The sequence below is a fragment of the Galleria mellonella genome, unplaced genomic scaffold, assembly GCF_026898425.1.
Source record: "Galleria mellonella isolate WM207_F2 unplaced genomic scaffold, CSIRO_AGI_GalMel_v1 utg63, whole genome shotgun sequence".
In the NCBI taxonomy this organism is placed as follows: Eukaryota; Metazoa; Arthropoda; class Insecta; order Lepidoptera; family Pyralidae; genus Galleria; species Galleria mellonella.
This window is the reverse complement of record NW_026442130.1, coordinates 5,432,906-5,455,234: the sequence shown is the minus strand read 5'-3', so window position 1 is coordinate 5,455,234 and position 22,329 is coordinate 5,432,906. Positions and strand designations below refer to the sequence as shown.

The 22,329-nt window shown below is 31.3% G+C and overlaps 1 protein-coding gene across 6 annotated transcripts in view; it reads left to right on the top strand.

The window, feature by feature from the left end:
• The window catches only part of LOC113521626 (high affinity cAMP-specific and IBMX-insensitive 3',5'-cyclic phosphodiesterase 8), a 248,054-nt gene that overhangs the window by 206,377 nt on the left and 19,348 nt on the right, over window positions 1-22,329 (top strand). The gene's annotated exons all lie outside the window — the stretch shown is intronic.

The following is a 22,329-nucleotide window of genomic DNA, read 5'->3' as shown; positions in this document are numbered from 1 at the left end:
TATATTAATTTTCAGTAATTGGTTAAGTCGCTCAGCAGTTACAAGCTAACAAACAAACAAACTCACTTTCATATCCATATTTAAAATATTAGTAAGGAATGTACCGAGATGAGTCATGTCCTCTTTTTCTTTCATTCATTTCAAAACGTCTTCCAAGAACAAGACATTCTCAATTTGCCTGCATTTTTATATATTTTGTTTTCCATTAATAGAATCTATTTCAGTGATGGTTCTATATTATAATGTAAATAAATTTTTCACAATTAAAGTTGCTATTTTCTAAAACAAAATGTACATTATGTGTTGTGTAATAATAATAAGACGAGATCTTTTCTAATAATGAATAATTTATTTGAAAACATACAATCTTCATAACATCTTTAAATGAGAATAGTGTAAAATCCTATTTAAACCCAACATAGCTAAGATGGAAACGAACCCCGGGGTGTGGTTAAGCTCATAAGCTGTTTATAAAGCTATCGACCGCTTCACTTCCAGTAAAAGGCTCCATTATTATTTGTTGCCAACCTGTAGACACAATAAAAATTGACAAAAAGTAATTTTATATTATTCAGCCGTCGTCGAAAAGAAATTGGTTATTATTTGTGTATGTTACACGATATTTCCGCCAATTCTGAACCGAGAATATTTACTTCCATCTTATTATTTCAGCCATTAACTATCCACTGCTGGATATAAGCCTTTCCCATAAGGAGAATTTTGCCAGTAGTTGCCACGCTTGGCAAGCGAGTTGGCAACCGCAGTTATGCTTTTAGAGATGTTTTAAGAGGGACGCTGCTGATCATCCCTCGCCCTCCCTTAGTCGCCTCTTACGACACCCATGGAAAAAGAATGGGTGGTCCATTCTATGCCGGGACCTATGTGCAAACACAACAAAACTTAAAATTGTTATGTCTAACAGTCCGTGAAGCAGTTGTGTTTACATGGCTGTGTTTCGGTTTGAAGGGTGGGATATGGCGTGAATTTACAGGATACAGAGGAATAACACCTGAGTACTCAGGAATGGCAACGCATGGAGGGTATCATGGGCGAAACAGTATGTGTGTGTACTGTTATGTCCATGGTACTGCTCATGTCTATAGGCGACGGTTACCGCTTTCCATCAGGTGGCCCGTCAGCTTGTTTGCCATTCTAAGCCGTTAAGAAAAAACAACGACAAATAACATAACTGCATTTCTGTAATTTTTTCTAGCATCGATATCTATATTCATAGTATATTTTTTTATACCACGAGGGTAATAAACAAGCATACTGATGATAAACGGTTACTGTGGCCTGCAACACTGAAGAAATATTAATATACTATTTTATAAGAACCCTATACTGTAGTCTCTAGAGAAAACCTCGGCAGGCTCATTCCACAGCCTGAGCTTTCATGAGAGAAAACTCCTTTAAAACAGCATTTTCATGTGACCAATTAGGTTCAAGCATGTGAGGATGAATTTCAAACAATTCCTTAGAACACAATCCGTTATACAAACGATAGAACACACAAAGGGAGGCAAAGTCTGTCGTAGACTTAAGGGCTCGATACCGCCTGTGAGTTTGGAATAGCTGTGAATGAATATACAAAACATCAAACATTTAATGAAACTCAATTTTTGTATATTTTTAAAAATTTGTATATTCCTAGTTTATTTCGTCACCTACAGAATTCTGCATAATTCCAGTCATACAAACAGAGAGACTTTTATTTCTATCGTCAGATAAAGAAATCGTTTTTTCACTGTAAAATTTTATGTAAAAGACGTACTGTCGGCACTTGTATGCAGGTCACTTGCATTGTGTGCTAGTAACTAACTCATTTGCATGTTAGTAAAATGGCGTGCAGAGAATCCTAGCCATTGTAACTATTCACCATTAAATTTAGATTTTTTAATAGTATTTTTAAATGCGAGTTTACACAAATATTAATTCGCGTGTACACATTTTTATACATATTAAAGTAAAAATAAGAAGTGGAAACGAAATTTATGCTAATCGGATATTTTTTACTAATTTTATAAAATAAATATTTTAATAACATCTATTAATAGCTCTTTAAACCGTTTTTTTTTTTATTTAATTTGCAGAAGTGTTCAATTACGTTACATTATTATTCTAAGTTGTATAAAAAAAAACATTTTATTTATTTATATCCTTGAAAAATCCTCCAAGCTATACCTCAATTGGTCAAAACGATGTCATCAATACTTAAACTACATTTCTTAGATAAGAAGTGTGTTATCACAGTTTGTGGGCAAGTAATGTGCCTGTATTGCTTTATGATCAGAATTTAATGCGGCTAAAGACATAAAGCGAATCCCCGCCTTGTAGGCCCCACATCAAAAAGTTATTATTTATCGCATAAAAACCCTGAAGCAAAACAAGTAACACTTCCAATGGGCCTATAAAAAATACGTTTTATACGATAAACGGTATATAGTGGCAGATTCATATTTGATTGTGCCCGAAGTTGCCATCCGTCCGGATTTGTCCGGATGCTAGCATATTTATCCGGATAATTAGAGGTTCTATTTGGACAGTCTGAATTTTCACTTTTTCAGATTTTTACATAAATGAAAATAAATATTTTAATATCTTTATTTACATTCAAAGATTGTAAAAGATATTATTTTCGAATATACATATATAGATGTATATTATTACTTAATAAATTTAAGCTTCTACCTTTTTCATATTATGACTTTGCCAAGTTCATATTATGAAAAAGGTAACCCTAACTGTGCTAAGCTATCAACTCGAGTTGTAAATTATTGAGGTACTTTATAAACGATCTCATGTAAAGTTGCAGACTCACCTGGGAGCAGTCATTTGTGTCCTTAGAACAGTCTCCAGAGCTTACCCGGCAGGGGTTACCTTGCTAGGTTAACGACTTTTGTGTACTTTCATATTTTATCGAGGAACGGTATAGCAGTACTTTATAGTCACAATAATGCACTCTAAAAAATATAAACCCAAATCAAAATTGACAAAAAGTTTCAGTAAACTACCTATCTAAATAAATAAAAACTATGGCTCATAAAGAAACCGTCTTCAATTGTGACAAAACCAGTTACTTTGATCTAAAAACTAAAGTACTCGGCCGATTTTGTTAAAATTTGAATGGGATCAATCTGTAAGTAGCCTTATATAAAAAACAAATCAGATCGGTTTAGAACTGACGGAGTTATGACGTAACAAACATAAAAAAATACAACTAAATTGAGAACCCCCTTCTTATTAAAGTCGGTTGAAAAGAACGAAATCCACAACTCAATTAAGTAAATAACATTTTTTTCTTAGGCAATATACTCGTATTGTTGTAAAGAAAATTAAAACATTAAGAAAATAATTAGAACATTGACGTCGACGAAAAATTAAAAGCGTCTTCATCATCATTCATATGATTCATAGATGATACTGTGACGTCATCATCATTCATATCATCATAGATGATACTGTGACGTCATCATCATTCATATGATTCATAGATGATATTGTAACGCTAAATCATGTCGAGCTTTGACTACGATAAATTTTAAAAGCAATGTGTCTGTCACGTGCAGATTAGGAACAATTCTCGGAATAATTACGTCTTTACTCGTCGTAATGGAACATAACACAGAATTATATATGATATACTATAATCTTAAATACTATGACATACTATATTATACACTTCTCCATCCATAAAAGTAGTTAAAAGTTATTTATTTTTTGTGTAAACAAAATATCCTTCATCTTAGAATGTTGGGCATGGGGCATAGATATGACTTTATATAGATGTAACAACTGTATAAATATTTAACATTTTAATATTTTACTTTAAAATACGAAAATAGTTTTCTATCAATAAATAATTTTTATATCACAAGTAACTGTAACTCGCGGCTTTGCATGCATGGCATTGTATTTCCTTTTTTTTTTCAAGAAATCCTTTCTTAATAGATGCTTAGGTTATAAAATAAACTTACGTTCCAAATATCTGCTTTCTAGACGTAGTAGTTTAGTAGTATGTTGATAGTCAGTCATAGTATAGATAGTATAGTTATAAAATCGTTTGTCTTGTGAAGCAGGTTAGTTTAGTATACACAAGTTTAGTTTCCATATATCTCCGAGTACATTGATAGACTTGCGCCGTCTATTTCTACTACTTATATCTGGATTTTCAGGCATGACATTTTCCATTAAAGTTTCTTATAAGTTTAACAAAAAGTGCACTATCCAAATTAAGGCGAAATGTAGAAATATTCATCTGAGAAAAAAGTAACCCAATTTATAACATCCATATATATATATATATATATATATATATATATATATATATATATATATAAAAGCTTAAATCCTTATATTTAATCTGTAATGTACACAATAATTAAGAATTATGTTTACATGACCGGATTTCCCAGCTCTCTAAGAGAGAATAAGGAAAATGAGAGAAAAATATTTTTCGACCAGATCAAAATTCGTTGACATATCGGTCTGTCAATACACATGTCTCAGATTACCTTAATGTATATATAATATTTGATTTACCATTATATCCCGTTCTCAAAGTAACTAACTAACGGTAAATATCAGCCATTATCAGAAACTTATATTGTGATTTTCAGGATGAATTTTCACAATCACTTTACTAGTTCCAGAGATTTCTTACTTTTTTAATACCACTGATGTGGCAAACAAGCATTTAGCCCACCTAATGGTAAGCGAATATTGTAGCCTATAAAAGCCTGCGATTCCTGGGGCATTACGCGCGTGTTGCCCGCCTTGAAGGAAATTCTTTGTCTCTTTTTTGAAGAACCCCATGCTGTAGTCTCTTGAAGAAATATCAACAGGGAATTAATCCTTTTTTGCTTAATAGTGAAAATTTCCATCATAACATTGAATGCCCAAAAATTATATAAAAGAACAAGTTCACTTTAAATTGATCATGTCTGGATACCTTTTTTATGTCCATTGCAGAAAAAAAAATATAACTGTCAAATTTATTTTTTTAACTATTTTTCCTTTAATTTTGAACATGAATTATATCACCTTTATTTATTTCACCAATAAAGACAAATCACACAAAGAAGGGTTAATTCCGTAAACTGAGTTTACGTAGGAGAAAACATCTCTAGAACCGCTGTACGCGATCATCTAGACTCTAAGGTATGAGGAGAACTCCCTGTCGAAATGTTACAATGCTATGGGATCACAAACAACACAACAGCAACAACAAATTCTTTATACCACGAAGGGGACAAACAAGTATATAGCCCATAAAAGAAAAAATTGCAATATAAAACATTTATTCTAATTATAATATTAACAGTAATTACTCAGAACAAAAAAAATACAAATAAAAATAAAAGTGACGTATACGGGCTTGTGTCAGCATAACAGATGATGTAGGTAGAAATTCTGTAATAAGTTTACTACTTTAATCTTTTGGACACAAAGAATACCTTATTACTAATTTACACGGACGAAGTCGCGGGTTACAGCTAGTCTTAAATAGTTCTTAAGTCTCAGGAATGGCAACGCATAGGGGTATCATGGGCGAAACAGTATACTCTGTTATGTTATATGGTACTGCTCATGTCTATAGGCGACGGTTACCACTTTCCATTCCATTCATAAAAAAACTCATATCTCCATTATTTATAAACTGATTTGGATTTTTGTTTCTAAAAGGTTTTATTTTTAGATTAGTTTCATAGAAATTTATTAAAATCAGTTCAGGAGTATGATTTTTAAATTAAAATAAGTGTTGACAATGACTGGTGATTAAAAAAGGTTACCACTTTCCATCAGGTGGGCCGTCAGCTTGTTTGCAATTCTAAGTTACATAAAAAAAAGTCTTAAATAAGTATCAAATGTGTAAAAAAATTAAGTAACTGTATAGGTATAGTAATACATATATTAGAATATCGCTGTAAAAAATCTAACGTCTAGCCCAGCCCAATACACAGAGCAAACATCAATGGAAAAAGGTAAACACATAAAAAGAAACTTAACAAGTTCATCTCATTTCCATTACTGTTAACTTTTTACGTATTTTTTATGTTAAAGGTCACATAGGGATTCACGACTTATGACAGTTTCTGTTTTTATTTCTAACATGAAAAAGACATAAAAATAATATCAACATATTTTACAAATAACAACCATTTATATATTAAGTATAAAAACGTTTCGTTGTTAGTCTTCTGTAAGTTATAATTTTACTTATATTATAAATAAATATTATAAATATAAAAGTGTCGACAAAGTTTAGATATTCACATGTTTTATACTGGATCATGTGATTTAGTATAAAACATGTGAATATGTAAACTAATAAACGGCTGTCAATTTTGAATAAAATTTTGTATAGACTTCCTTTCCATATAGACGTATTTCATCTTACTTAAAAATGTATAACGCCCCGGAATAAAGGTAGTTTATTAGAAGAATACAAAAGAACGTTACTGATTTTATTTTATCAGCCGTTAATTAGCCACTGCTTAACACAGCCTCCCCCATGAGGGGGGGTTTGTCACGCTTGGCAGGCAGGTTAGCAACCGCAGTTTGGCTTTAAAGACGTTTTAAGAAGGACGCTGCTGCTCATTCTTTCACCATACGTTTCCTTAGTTTCCTCTTACGACACCCACGGAAAAGGAAGGGGTGGCCTTTTCTATGCCAGAATCTACACGACTATTCTGTTATACGTTGGAGGATTATTCATTTGTTTCAATAAAATTCATTTACGTACATAATTAAAAATAAAAACATATAACGAAAATAAATTGTTACTGTTATGTAAATGTTAGTATTAAATATTTTATATTCTGTAATAAATATCCCTGGCTCAATTTAATATTGTATTAATTGCATTGTGCTGCATACAACGCAGTAGCGCTAATGTGTTCCATTAACACTACCATTATAAAATACCTACGTGAATACTTTACATGAATTAATGTAGTATGCAATATATGATATATAAAATAAACCGTTGTTACTAGTATCAAGACACGATGAGGGACAATTTAATTTCCAACGGAGGAAAATTACATTTACTCTTGCCACTACCCACTAAACAGATTACGGAACTAAACTGTTATTACTCATACATTCTTTATAAGAATATCATCGTACTAGTTTCATAATCTTTCAACACTTTATCAAGAAAATTTTCATTTTACATCGACGATAATTTTAAATTTTTAACGAACATCAAAAAAGGAGGTTCTCAATTTTTAGTAGGCTGTATTTTTTTATATTTGCAAACTCATCGTCTTACCAGAGGGAGACTTTGTACAAAAGTTGTTTGCTTGGGTGCCTCTGTCCCATTCGTGTTTCAACCGTGAAGCAGTTGTGTTTGCACAACTGTGTTTCAGTTTGAATGGTGGGATATGGCAGTGAATTTACAGGGTACAGAGGAATAACACCTGAGTCCTTAGGGATGGTAACACATGGGGGCATCATGGGCGAAACAGTATACTCTGTTATGTCCACGGTACTGCTCATGTCTATAGGCGACGGTTACCACTTTCCATTCCATTCATAAAAAAACTCATATCTCCATTATTTATAAACTGATTTGGATTTTTGTTTCTAAAAGGTTTTATTTTTAGATTAGTTTCATAGAAATTTATTAAAATCAGTTCAGGAGTATGATTTTTAAATTAAAATAAGTGTTGACAATGACTGGTGATTAAAAAAGGTTTTTTTTTTCTTTGTAAAGTAGTAGTTTGTACGGAATTATGGCTGTTCTAAATATTAGCTGTGTAGGTGCCGCAATAGAATAGGCAACCCCTTCCTTTCCCGTGGATGTCATAAGTGGCGACTAAGGGAGCTTATGGTAAAGGGATGGGAGCAGCGTCTCTCTTAAAACATCTTTAAAGTCCAACTGCGGTAGTCTATTCGCTTGCCAAGCGTGACAACTACTGTCAAAACCCCCTAAGCGGGAAGCTTGTATTCAGCAGTGGACAGTATTTTATTTTATTTAAAAGCATTTAAATCGAAAAAAAAATTAAACTATTTTAAATATTCTGTCTGATTTTAAAAAAGTAGTATTAAAAAAGTGCTTTGATAGCGAATTTGAAATATGGGTACATTGGCAACTAGATCGACATTAATTAAACGAAATAATTGCGTCAACCAACACCATTCGCAAACTTTAATTATCTTTAGATCATTAGAAACTGAAATTTGGATCTTGAAAGTTGACTATTTAATTGCTAAAATGTTAGAAAGAAACACCGTTATTTACCCTTATTAAAGTCTGTATCTAACTCGAAACTTCACCTGTTTCTATAATCTACAATAAATCTATGTTTAAACCTCTCATTAATACAAATACTTCACGTGTGTATTTATAAATTATTTATATAAAAAAGCTGACAGTATAAATAAGGAAAATCTAGATTTAGACTTGTTTTTTTATGTGAGATTTTGTTTGTTCGAGGTAACTACTTGCATAAAGATATATCTAGTTAAATACTTATTTGATATTTATAAAAACCTTGCCTGAAATTTACTTGTACCAAGTTTTTTTAGCTTATTTTTAGGTAGGAAATGTATGTACAAGTTCAGTGTCAATTTTAAATTATTAAATGTGTGTGTGTGTATGTGTCTTTGTGTGTGCGCGTGTATGTGGATATGCGTGCGTGTGAGTGTTATAGATATTGAAGTGTCAAAGCGTATGGTATTCATGTGTGCATGGGATGTGTTTATTTGCACATACATATGTCTCTGCAATGTTTCGAAAAAGTAGATATTTATTCGATCGATTCAACTTGTGAACGTACAACAAAGTTCTGTGCAGTTCAGTAATCAATCTAAATTGTCGTCGAACATTTGCTAACTGGCGGAAAATTAAATCTATTTCCAATTCCACGCATTTCACCAAGTCAATCAACATTGTATTCTAGCCAATGGACAGACACTTAGTTAATGAATTTATCGATCACTAACCCTTTTGTTTCTAAACAGTTTTAATTAGTATGCGCCCTGAACACTCTGTTACTGTTTTATTTTGTTCTACTGTTTTTTCTCTTATAACTTTGATTCGCAAACGTCCTACAAATGTTTGAATTAATATGAGTATAATATAAAACAAAAACATATATATTAAATAAAATTATTACATATTAAGCCTCGAAATAGACATATTCAGGTATATTATATATAGACATATTGTGGGTAATACAAAACAGATAATTGTTATATCTAATAGACAATAATATATATATATATATATATATATATATATATATATATATATATATATATATATGTAATATATATATATGTAATAGTTTAGATATATATCTATAATAAAATTTGTAAGAAAGCACAAGTTCTTCTCTACTTTTAAAAAGTGCGTACCTTTTACTAAACGTTTTTTAGTCCGACATATAAAAGAGGTAGCTTTAATTGTCACAAAATTAATATTTAATCGACATATAAGCAAACCTTATCCATTATAAAAAGGATTGTAAAAATTTAATTGAATTAATAACTTGATAAAGTCAGAAAATCTTTACTATTAAAATATGCTTAAATTAACATTTCATCGTCAGTCGTTTTCTGTCCACTGTTAAACATAGGCTTCCCCCTATTTAGGAGATTTTGCCCCAGTATATTGCTGCCCACCCCTTAACTATTAAGTGTATGTGTGTGTATTACGTATATTTACGTTTACTTGAATATAAATTAATTCTTTTTTTCAGCCGCTACTTGTATGAATGGATTTCAGAAGTATTAAAACCAATTAAATCAATCACTTTTAGATCGCATATTAGGATAAACCTTACACCACATTTTAATTTAGACGGATGGTATTGGTACGATAGTTTTTCTGTGATTCTGAAACAAATATACAGGCAGACAGACAGAGAAAATTTCAAAAAACTATTGATTTAGCGTATTAAGACCCCTTTGTAAATATCTATTTATTTATTTATTTCGAATTAGGCACACCATCAGTATACATATTATATATAAATGAAATAACATTTTCTGTGTAGTATGCTGATATGCATACCTATAGCAGGCGTACACAATATTGACTACAGATTACATGCATATAAATACAAACGTTGTCTGGCTATAATTTTATTATATTATTAAAATAATATGGAAGGATGTAACAACCCTAAAATATTCAATACGTAAAGTGAATGTCGGAGTGTGCCGTTTTAGAATCGCATACATATGAGCGGTCGCATTCGTATTTCCATGGGAAATAAGTCATAAAATATCTTGTTACTCGCTTCGGTCGGCATCCATTGAATTACGGTTTAATATCTGGAAATTGCTCGCGGAGATCTGAAATAGCTATGGTTTAGTTAATCCGACGACTTAATTTTATGATTATTTATTTGTCGTTACGAGATTTTAAATTGAATATTTTAATAGAATTAGTAATAGTAATGTGATAGCTTTCTAATTAAATTAAATACGAGTTGGTCATGTATCATAAATAAATATCTTCCATGGCCATTTTTTAAGAAATTATTCTCTTATTGTGTAATTTTTAATTCAAATATACATGTTTCTATTTTAAATACTAAGTTTATTTATTCTTACTGGATAATGAGTTTTAAATAAAATGCTTTTGCTATTGCCATTTGCCAGCCCATATTATTCGCTAAGAAATTAGCTTTCTATAGTTGAAAGAATTTTTTAAAATTAGTTTAATACTTCTTGAGTTTATCTTCTACAAACGAAAAGTCAAATCTTTATTTTTACTAAAGTAACTGTTTACCATCAGATGAGCCATATGCTTGCTTGCATCCATTATAATATAAAAAATAACATCGACGCAAAATGTACTGATCCTATATTTTATTATTAAATAAAATATCAATATTCTTTAATATATATCAGTTTTATATAAATTATAATTCAATCTCTCAAAAATTGCCAATTTTCAATCTATACATATCTGGAGAGAGAGATGTGCTCGAATTGATTTGTAATTCGTTGAAAATAAACCTAAATCAATTGTCATAAGGCTTAGTTTGTACCAAAACACAGCTGTTTTAAGTACCAATATCCAGACTTTGATCGTGTCTTTCGAAGCGCGAGATTGCTCATGTCTGGTCGATGCCTATTAACGAATATAGTACAAATACCTAGTTGTTACTAACATAATTTATGTAAAATAATAACGGACAATTCGTTTCGAAAACAAAATAAGAAAAGAGAATGTACGTGGAAGTTTTAAAGTTTCGTTAGTTGTAGACAAGTTGCGTAGTATCATGGAGAGGAATATAAGCCATGTTTTAAGAAAGGTATTAGTATGAGAGTGTATAGATGTAAAGAAACACATACACACACACACATGCACACGACCGAAGAAAAGGCGAATGGACTGTGTGAAAGATGATGTGCATAAAAGAAGAGTGAGCCCACGTATGACAGTTGTCAGGGATTTGTGGAAGACATACTGTGCCGACCCCAAAAAAATGGAAAACGGCAAATTATTATTATTATATTTATTTAATGTAATAGTCGCAAATAAAAATTAGACGAATTGCGAAGCTATTTCTCTAAGTCAATCAAAAATACGAATAATGTTTTAATATTAAAACAATAATAACATGATTAATAGTTTTCCCCTGTCAATTGCTTTAATTTTCTGACTTACTACAAAAGTCGTTCCCCGTTAAAGTACCATATCAAATTACACCAAAACTTGTCCACCCCTTCATTCGCGCCCTTTTCATTATAGATGTTAAAGTAACCCTTTGATCCGACACTTGTAGTAAAATGTACTTAAATGTTATCTACAACATTTACTTTATCCTTTAACGCTGTAGTCATGACCTTTTAAAGTGTTGGACTCGAGTAATCGTTTAAGTATGAAAGATTCGGAAATATATATTAAGGAATTTAATTTATTATAAAATAAAACTATATAAATAAATAATCTTTCTATAGACCACAATTACCACATCAAGTGAGTGATCAACATATTATTTTCATATATTATTAACCTATGATATCCCACCGGTGGGAAATCGTCTCCACTTTCTGACAAGAGTTCCTCTCAAAACTTTCAATAGGAGAATATGGTCACATAGTAATGCACTATCTCGAACTAGTCTTATTGGAAGTCAAAACTAGTAATTAAAAATATTATTTATCCTGTTTTGTAGTAATATTTATTTTTCTGAGTCAAGAGCCAACGGGATCTTTTGATGATACGCAAATGTTTTTGACAAAGCGGAAAATTAAGATTTTGTTCTAGGAAAAAAGACATTCATGACAAAATTGATATGAGACCGACACGAAGAAAAAATCATTTAATAATACAATTTAATTTACAACATCTTTTATATTTTTAGTACAATTTCTGAACCTAATTACAATATAGATAAGGTAAATATAATATTAATTAATTAATGAGACTTCTTCATTAAGACAGAAGTATACAATGTGCATATTAAATATAGTCAATTTAGAAAAGTTATTTTAGTACATTGACCTGAGAATTGAACCCAGGACCTCATTTACGCAGCGCGACGTACTCACCACTGCACCACGGAGTTCGGATCTATATTGCCTATATCTACTAAGAAGATATTTTCCGATATTATTTATCTCAAAGGTTTTTATGTAATCTTTTAATATTCGTAGTATCTGATTTGAAAAATCTAAAATCTATATATTTAGGAAATATCAATAATCATATAACCAAAGGCGAATCCTTGACTCGGACCACTTTGATGATTTTGCCGTGTTAGCAATATTACACAGGGGAGAACCGAAAGACAGTGATTGCTGGCTAGTCAATCACGCGAACGATAGGCCTTTTATTCAATTGGGCAAAATCTTTTACAACTGATTTCTTTGTAAATTTTAACAAATAAAAACAAATAACATTTTAAATTAAAATAACATCAAATAAATAATTAAAGATTTAACTGTACGTTTGTTTGTTTGTAATAGATAAACTCAAAACTACTAAACTGATTTTAAAATTTCACCTATAGAAAGCTACGTAAGTAACATAAGCTATATATTATTTTCGAAAATTCTGTCTCCCCGTGCGAAGCCGGGCCGTATCATTAATTATAAACTGTTATTCTATCTATATAGGTAGCCTAGCTTTTATCCAAATTTGTACAGTAGTTTAAGTTTAAATAAATTTTCTAATTATCATTGTATACTTTTATGTTTTGGTGCAATCAAGAATTAAAAAAATAAATTTATGCTTGCATAAATATTTGCACACATTTTTACATTGCACTTATATAAAATTACCTATTAGATGCGATAGCTTACCAACGTACATAGTAAACAAAACAGACTCCGTTTGCAATATGAAGCATTGATCTCTTCAGCTGCCTTCAACAGACAATATTGTTAATCGGAAACCAAGCTCGATCGATCGGCTTTCAATAGGTACGGTATACGCAACATAATGCTCCAGACGTTGAATGAAAATAAAATAGGTAATATAAAAATCTCTTTTATCTGACAGGCATTTATCTTAGATATCACAATGCATGTCATTCTTATTAATACTATAAATGTGAAGGGTAATAATGGGGACGAGCAACCCCATAGCAATATACCCTGTCAGGTCAACGACCACGCGGTCCCTCTGAAAACTATCATGGTTGATTCTTGATAAATAGATCATAATGAGCCAACTGATCTCCTTGCATTTTCACTTACTATTCCTCACTACGTCCTACCACCGTATATCGTTAGTGCAGGTGGGTAACCTTTCTATTACCATCATTTTAAAAAAGACAGCTAAAAATAATATAATAAGTAATTAATATATTCGAAAAAGGTTGCAGACAATTGGTATAGTTTTAAATAAGTTTATACTTCGAGTGCGATAAGCCACTGTATTATGTTATGATATCATTCAAACTTTACTAAGTTAGTAAAACTTATTATAACTTACCTTCTCGTACTAGAGAGTCACTAAGTATGTCTTCAGTATAATGGAGATTTATGTAAATATATATGTCGCAGGAGAATTAACGATACTTGGTATTTCATATAATACCTAGAGATACCACGAAATCGCGGTAAATCAATAAATGAAAACTTTTTATTGTTGTTGTTATAAAGATAAAAGAAGATCGATTGGTCCATTGTAACGAATTCCACTAAATTTAATTTAATTAACCACACTAGTTTCCAATAGTAGTAGAGAACCGTGTAGTGGCCAACCTGATATAATCTGTATTGCCAGAATTGACAATTGCCAAAATCATTTGGCAATTTTGACATTAGTAAGCGCATCACATCAGCTCAACTGAACTTATTTGAATAATTCTTTTTTTATGTCTGCAATTGTCAGGAGGTTCCTATAAAAAAAATGTTTAAAACAAATTTGTACGGAAAAATAAAACATTTGAATAGAAAAATTTTCGTATAAAAAGTAAGTGTAAAGAATAATTTAGTCTTCTTTTCTTCAGCAATACATTCATACGAAGCCGGGGTGGGCAGGTAGTTTATAATAATTATAGATTGATTGACAGAGTATCATATTTGGTCATAAAACTAACCTATGTCCATACTAAATACCCGTATATCAATTAATTTATTAAAACACTGAGAGGTAACACGACTACAAGGTAACCGACCGCCGACCCCAAACAATAATTGGTATAAGAGTAGGAAAATGATGATTAGGAGGTAAGAAATAAACATACTTTACATTTATAATAAAATTTTATTACCTGTATAAGGATGATAAGGGTTTATTTATTTCATGTAGGTATATTAAATCTAGCACACGATGTATTATTTAATACAGTTACGTAACGGCATTTTGGTACGTTATTTGTCTGCGTGCCTATGTTACTACCTAGCTATGTAACCAACATAAGCTAGATATGTTGATCTTAAAAGCAAACGTTTAAATAAAAATTTATAAGCTTATTCAGCAATCCTTCCTAATATTATAAATGTGCAAGTGAATTTGACCTTGTAGCACCAAAACTGATCAACTGGCTTAACCGATCACTATATAATTTGGTAGGCATGTACTTTATGGGATGGGAGGATAACCTACTTTTAATGGGGGGAAAGGGATTCTTAGGAATGGAGATTGACACCCCTATTGCCAATATACCCTATTAGGTCGACCTCCACGTGGTTCCCCCTGGAAACCATCGTGAACAATTCTTATTGAATTCGTCATGATGGGCTAACTGACCTGTTTTTATTCTCATCTAACACCCTTCACTGGTGCTTCGCCAGCGTATCCCGTTAGCGCAGGCGGGGTTACCATACCATTTTCACCCATCAAAAAAAACATATTATTTATCCTGCTCAGAAAACATATTCCAAAACATCTAGAATTCATCACGATTATTTCCAACGAGGATCACGTGAAGGTCGATCTGACAAGGATCTGAATACTTATTTACTGCCATATTCCACCCATCAAACTGAAAAACAGCCGTACAAAAACTACTGCTTTACGGCAGCAAACCACCGGAACTACTTAGAGATGTTACATTTCTGTACATTTTTCACCGAATTTATCACGGGGAGTGCTCTGAGGAATTATTCGGATTGATACCTTTTTTAAGTCTATGCACCGCCATTTACTCCCTCTGTTTAGCGTAACAGTTGACTGGTAGAGAATGCCATCAGGCATTAAATCCGTCTTGTAGACATATTTTAATGTGTGCGAAAGTACAAATAAATAAAATAAATAAATACCTGCTGCTGATTTTCATCACCATACAACCCGCCACTAACTAAAGTTTCATCCCAACCTAAATGAGTGGCGGTCTTCCACCGTGCGTTTTTCAAAGCACTTTATTCCACGTACTTCCACTCTTTGGAATCAACTTCCAGCAACAGTATTTCCGAATCGACTAACTGAATCGATGACATCATAACCTTCAAGAAAAGAGCTTATTCCTTTTTAAAAGGCCGGCGGCACATCTTCAATGTCTTCGATGTTGTGGGTGATCATGAGCGGCAATAGTCACTTACCATCAGGTTAGCCGCATGCTTGTTTACCACCTCAGTGGTGTAAAAAAAAGAAACACGGATGGGACAAAAGTACCCAAGCAAACGACTTTTATACAAAGTCTTTTACTAGAATAAATATATACTTACACGTAAGATTCAGTATTAAAAAGTATTGCTGCGAAACGTGATAACGTAAAGTCTCTTTTAAGTTCTCGTTAAGATTCTCTTAAACTTCAAAGAGACTTATTTCTTGACTGTCTTTTCATCAATTTACCTACAGATGGTAAATGGGATTTATATATATTTTTCGTCAACAAATTTTGATTTAACAAAGTAAGTACTTATTTGTAGACAGGTATGTGGATCCATCGAAGTAACTTTTTTATAGCTTAAGATCCCGCCGCTAACTTCTACAAGTACAAGACTTTATTTAATTCTTATTCTAGATTCAATTCTTAGTTTGAATGGAAGATAAGCAAAAATATAATACAATGCACCAGAGTTGCCTGCTCTATGTTATCCAAACTTTAGGGTTGCTAGGTTAAAATAAAAATAAATTTTGGTAAATTTGGTAAACTCGTCATAGTTTTTGATAAGATTTACACTAAACGAAAGTTTATTATTTTCTACGCATGGTAACATATGATAAATTTTTCCACAAGTAAAGCTTGTCAGTAACTAAAGATTGGCTCTAAATGATGGAACTGTAGTTATAGGAAATTGGCTATTTTTGATAAAACATAAAGAGAAGTTTATTCTTTTTTGTTAGAACCACAAAGGATTGCTTATAAAAAATTGGCCGCAAGTAAAATTTGGTACCTGGCAACCCCAGATTACGGCTAATAGAGAGCTGGTAATCCAAGTGCATTGTATTATATTTCAGCTCATCTCTCATTTAACCCAATTTTCATTCAAAAGTCTTATACCCGTAAAAGTCTGCAGCGGAGTCTTAGGCTATTAATTACTGTATTATGTATGTAATTTTCAAATAAGTTTGTATAGGAATCTCAAAATTCTTTGTCCTTTTTATTCCATGTCTCTTTGAAAAAAAATTTACCGTTTCGTAAATAAAAAAGTTATTGATAAGACGCTCGTGATTTTGATTTATATTTAGTAACTCATTCCTTAAAAGAAGTATTAGTATTCATTAACAGGGTCAAAAAAAGTATATTTTTTCCTAAAAAAATCGTTTATACTACGAAAAACTAAAAAAAATCACACAATACACAGTACAAAGTACTCTTATGTATTATACCTATTATTATATAGTGCCGTTGATACAGATACAGGTTAATCTTTTTTTAAATTTAATTTTATTCTATTTTTTTATAAAAAAAAATCTAGAAAAAATATATAGGCCTACATTACTTGAAGAATATTACGATTATTATGCATTTTATTTGAGCTTTGTAAACAAAATATACAAATCTATTGATTACATATTCAGAACAAAGAACAAATAGCTATCTATATGTACGAGGGAGGCTTAATGTATCATATACATTCCACATCATTCGACCTTATTCTTGTAAACATGAGATTGTTTGTGGGAAATTTTTATTGTTAAAGTACTCGAACCTCTTTAAGGATAAAACCTCTTAAGGACCTTTTGTATACGTAATTGGTTATTTTTGTATTTTAGAGTTCCGTACGTAAAAACGTAACCTTTAATTAAAATCCCAGCTCTAAGTGAAATCATGATAAAAATTAAAAATAAATATACTCAACATTGTAATTCTCTGATAGGGCAGTCAAAGGTATTTAAACAACGTAATACTGCACATGTGCTTTCATTTCTCTGAGCTTATTGAAATGAAACGTGGCGAGTGGCAACCCTCATTTCCATTAATAAAAAAGTCACTTTTATCGAAAATGACTGGTGTTATATACCTGCACTTATTAATTAACAGTAACTACCCCGGCCCGTGTGATCCCGGCATAGAATAGGCCACCCCTTCCTTTCCAGTCGGTATGTGAGGCGACTAAGGAAGGGCGAGGGATGGGCAGCAGCGTCTCTCTTAAAACAGCTACAAAGCCTAAATGTGGTTGCCAGTCCACCTGCCAAGCGTGGCGACTACTGGCAAAACTCCCTTAGGGAGAGACTTATGTTCAGCAGTGGACAGTTAAAACTGATATAGTTCATTATACCTTCGCCACTATTTTTATTGATTCAAAACATATAGTAATAAATGTATATCCTCAACACAAACTAAACAGCAAACAACAAGAACTTCACTAGCTAGAAACTCCACTAGCATTCAGCATAATGTACGAGTACATATATTTAAAAGGAAAAAATAATGGAAAAAAGATAAATAATAGAAAGTTATAGATAAATAGAATTATGTATTGACCATACCTAATTAGAAAAAGATGTAAAAAATCAGACCCCATTGATGTAAATATTTTACAGTCTAAATAATAATTAGCTCTCCATAAACATGTTGCAACATAAAAATGCTCATGTTTAAATTTACCAATGCTACCCTATTAGGGATTAAACTCGTGAGTATAAGTGGGCTAAAAGGCACTATTGACCATTGCCGTTATGGTAAACGTAACACTCCACTTGCACATTTCACCGAGCATTATATTTCTTTAATTACGGTATAAAATCTACTTGAATTGGTATTCATATAAAATTTGTGTTTTTTTTCATTAACATTATATCAGCCATTAACTGCTGAACATAGGCCTCCCCATAAACGAGAGTTTTTCCGATAGTTACCACGCTTTGCAGGAGGACTAGTAACCGCAGTTAACCTTTGGTGATGCTTTAAAATTAAGTTCCCTTAGTCAGTTCTTACGATATCTACAGGATAGGAAGGGTTGGCTTATTCTATATCGGGACCACACGGCACTGAATTTTTAAACTGCATTTTTTTTAGTTCATAGTATCCCTGTCTCTATTATAGAGCCAATTTTTTTACTACTATTCTTATCAGTTCGTAACCCTACTAGAATAAAAGGTTGCTTCTTAAATTATACCTTTATAACACTATACACACATATTTTAGATTAAAAATTCTTGCAAATAAAACTTGCAACAAGTATCTCAATTATACTCCGCACATTAAAAAATACAACTGCTCTGCTAAAAAAGAACTATTTTAAACAAATTATAGCCAATATCATTTGGAATGATGTAAGAATTCTAACGATATTAGAAGTTACTCTGAAATAAGGAAACACATACATCAATCCTAGAAACAATACTCTCCTTTTTTGGGTTGTTGTATAAAAATGCAATATAAGAAAACCGAGCTTAACTACCTATATATTTTGAATTCAAACGAATTTTCAAACGATTTCTAGACATTAAATATATCCACAGTTACATTATGGTACATTATTGGAGCAAGTTTCAGCATGGAACATTCCAGGCCAGTGACCCGAAAACGGTGAGCCACAGCAAAAATCCAGTCAAAGATTTTTCGCGATGGCTATCCGCTCCGTTGCCTCTCTGTATTTTTATATTTTAACAGTAACCGGATGGTATTTATTTTCAGCGTTAAGTTTGTTTATTCTCCGCTGCCGAGTCGGTTATGAGTGAAAAATGAAAGTTTCATCTCTTGAGTAATAAACTATATTTATAGTTTCATTGCCTTTTTCAATTAAAATAATACAGCTTTTCTTCTTTGCACTGTGCAGACTTTTCTATTGTTAAATATGCAAGAATTTTTTTATTTGATTTCTGTACACAGAATATATATTTTACTAGCGTTTTTATTTATATAGTTCATCTAAAAAATAATCTAAGTGACCATTTTTGATTAAATGATCCCATTTACGTACCTGCAATGACTATTATCGGGATTGAAACTTAATCATATTAAAACCTGTCATCAATCTACAATCGCTATATTCGTAAGTATCAGAATTCGATCGCAGCTATTTTCAACCGACTTAAAAAAAAGAAGTTTCTCAATTCAGTTATTTTTTTATTGTTTGTAACCTCATAACTCTGTTAGTTATAAACCGATTTGGAAAATTATTTTTTGTCTAAATGTATAATAATAATTATCTATTTAGACAAAAAAAGAATATACCTACTTACAGATTTTTAAATCAAAACAACTGGTTTTGCCACAATTGAAGTAGTTTTTTTTTAAACTACATATTAATACTCTTTTTAAAATACTAACAATATCCTACAACTTTACCCGCGTGAGTTAAAATAAATAATATCCTACGTAATGTAAATAATCTATTTATCTAACAAATTTCATTCAAATCCTTTTATCTGTTTAACCGCTATACAGTAATAAATATCCAAATATCTTAACAAAGCTTCAGATATCAATAGACTCAATAGTGTCTACATATCATACATAGAAAGCATGTATGTATTTAATTTGAATTCGATACATCGCACCAATACACGTATATTTCCAAATTAAAGTTCAATTTCCCATGAAAGTCGAAGTTACAAAGCCAATATTGTGTAGATTTTTGTTATGTTTTCTATGTATATTTGGTATTTGTGTTTCTTTTGTTTTCACATCACAAATGTACCTGCTAATATTTAATTTTGTCCCTTCAACATTTTACCTTTATATGTATTCATATACCATTTCCAATATAAATATATTTCTCTACAGTGAACTAAAAAATAATGAATTATTTTCTAAAGATACATATTAAAATAAGTACATAATAAATTTTTGTATTTATAATTTTGTTCTTGATAGGAAAACATTATTCCAGTATTAATATTAATAAGCACCTACCCAATTTATAATATCAACCTACGCGTAATTATGCTAAATAAAATTATAATAATATATTGTTAATATATTATAAGTAGCTTTCAACGATATACAGTAAATAATATCTGGATATTTTTAGAAATTTAGTTAAATCTCACAAGCTATCCTTATCATCATTTAGTCCGCCTTCATTGCTATATACTCATATATACAAACACTATGATATAGATCAAAGAGTACACTGTGACGCACCGTTACCCGAGGTCTAATAAATTTTACTATTATTTGATTATTTTAATTCCGCTACCATTACCGACTACTAACACTCTAAAATTGACCAAAATAAAAATAATTCTAATACAATAACTTGTGGTATGGATTTCCACAAGATAACACCTACTTAGTTCAGTTACTAGTATTTTTTTATACAACTTAGAATGGCAAACAAGCTGACGGCCCACCTGATGGAAAGTGGTAACCGTCGCCTATAGACATGAGCAGTGCCATGGACATAACAGAGTATACTGTTTCGCCCATACTACCCCCCATGCGTTGCCATTCCTGAGGACTCAGGTGTTATTACTCTGTACCCAGTAAATTCACGCCATATCCCACTCTTCAAACCGAAACACAGCCATGCAAACACAACTGCTTCACGGTTGAAACACGAATGGGACAGAGGTACCCAAGCAATCGACTTTTGTACAAAGTCTCCCTCTGGTTAGTTTCGTTAGTATAGTATTATGTTATCTGTAGTACGGTAAAGTAATAACTTTTAATCCTAAAAGAATATATTCCCCATTCTTATATCATAAACTAAATACATTTCTACAATTCTATATCTACTGTCATATTAGTATGTCATGTCTCGTTATTGCTTTGATATTAGCTTTTACATGAATAGAAATAGTCGACCATAAAAATGTTAAGACTACAAAGAATACTATATTAAGTATAGTCTAATAATATTATATAGCCACTTAGCTATGTAATATTATTTAACGTAACATTAATTTCTTTACGAATATTATATTATTGCTGGTTTCATACTTCCATAACTTTAATATGTAGTTACCTAAGTGGTTACAACAGAAACACCATAAATTTTTAAGTAACTTCCAAAAGTTCTCAATTCTCTTCCATTTTTTTTTCTTTGTAACATTTTACATGATGTCTTTACCAATTCTGAAACTATTTTTGACATTTTTATGAGCAACTAAACTAAGAAGTTACTTAGTTAGTCTATGATTTCATTATAATATATTTAAGGCCTCTATATATAATCCTGGGGGTATCCTGGGCGAAACATTATACTCTGTTATGTCCATGGTACTGCTCATGTCTATAGGCGACGGTTACCACTTTCCATCAGGTAAACCGTCAGCTTGTTTGCCACTCTAAGTTGTATAAAAAAAATATATATATATTCTAGGTCTGATGAACTATTATTCTATAACTTGTCTATGTCGAGATACCAAGTGCATATAATCATCAAAGTACAAAGTTTATAAATGAACTGAGCTGTCTAAATACCTAGACAACAACTTTGCAACATTAAAAGCGAGTAATTTTACGCGATTTGTGTTTTTGAGTAATTTGACTACTATAAGTACTTTATATTCGAAACATACAGAAAATGTATTTACATTTATATAAAAAACGGATAGCTATATTAATTAAA